This window comes from Pteropus vampyrus, unplaced genomic scaffold (assembly GCF_000151845.1).
Source record: "Pteropus vampyrus isolate Shadow unplaced genomic scaffold, Pvam_2.0 Scaffold222, whole genome shotgun sequence".
Lineage (NCBI taxonomy): Eukaryota > Metazoa > Chordata > Mammalia > Chiroptera > Pteropodidae > Pteropus > Pteropus vampyrus.
The window spans coordinates 2,374,358-2,375,558 of NW_011889003.1; positions in this window are offsets into that span (position 1 = coordinate 2,374,358).

Genomic DNA, 1,201 nt, shown 5'->3' on the forward strand with positions numbered 1-1,201 from the left:
TTTTCATGGATATGCTTGTATTTCATGTAAATTAGTTATGCTCTTAATCCTCTGTATACATTTAAACCTCAGGGAACAAGATTCCTAGTAAACACTTTGTGTAATAATATTCTTGTACCAAAAAAGAGGAGAAAATGGATAAACCCAAACATTTCCTCATCAGCAAAGGCTCAGTACCAGAGGCATGTATGGGTTTTGGCTGGATAGCTCAGGGACGAGCTCCTGAGGGATAGGTTAGCAACACATTCTGTTTAGGTTCCATTTGTCTTGTGTAATAAATGCAGAAGGAAAATCTTTAGCACATTCCTAATGGGTTGACTACAATAATTGGGGGTAACTGTAGTATTTAAGTAAAAGTACTCTCTAAGAAATAGAAGCATTGCTCCAAAAGAATGGTGAGAAATTGATCATGAGAAAAGAGAGCTAGGCATAGAAATAAGCTACTCAGGACCTGGTGTGATTTTATTTTCCCTGAGGTGCTGTCAAGGGCCATTAAATAAAGAAGCATTTATAGAATCATAAGACTGTCAGAGCTGAAAGGGTCATCTCTAGTCCAATCTCCTAATTTTACAGGTGAGAAAACCCAGGCCCATTTATGAAAGGATAATAATACTCTGTGCATTCTGTTACAGGACAGGCATTCTTGGAGAAATGGGGAGCTTGAAGTAGACCTATACACTTGGCTGGTGGTGGGGTAGTAAAGAGGAACTGACTTTCATAGTGGAAGTTCAGTCTCATGAAGAGCATGGTACATGAAGGATATAGCAACAGAGAAAATGTCACATCCTGGAAAAAAAATGTAGCCTCAGCTGGAAGGGCTGAGGTAGTAGGAGTAGCCCAATAGATGAATTAGCTGTTATTGGGAGGCCTGAAGTTGGGACTGGGAAATCCAAGGACATAGTGGATCCTGAGCAGGTAACTTGCACCTTAGTTATTCATCTTCAGTCTAGAGGCAGGTGTGCCATCCCTGGAAAGAAGGAAAGTTTCACAAGAGCAAGACAGGACTCCAATCCCAGAAAGACACCTAACTGGGATGCCAGTTAGGCTAAAAATATATAATCACCCTTGAATTAGACTGAATATCAACATGCATATTTGCAGCTCTTGAGCAAGAAGAGATTCCCAGAGCACAGGGTGAGAACCAATAGAAGCAAAGTAGACAAATGGTGTGTTCCAAGATGCTAGGACACAACTCCCTAAA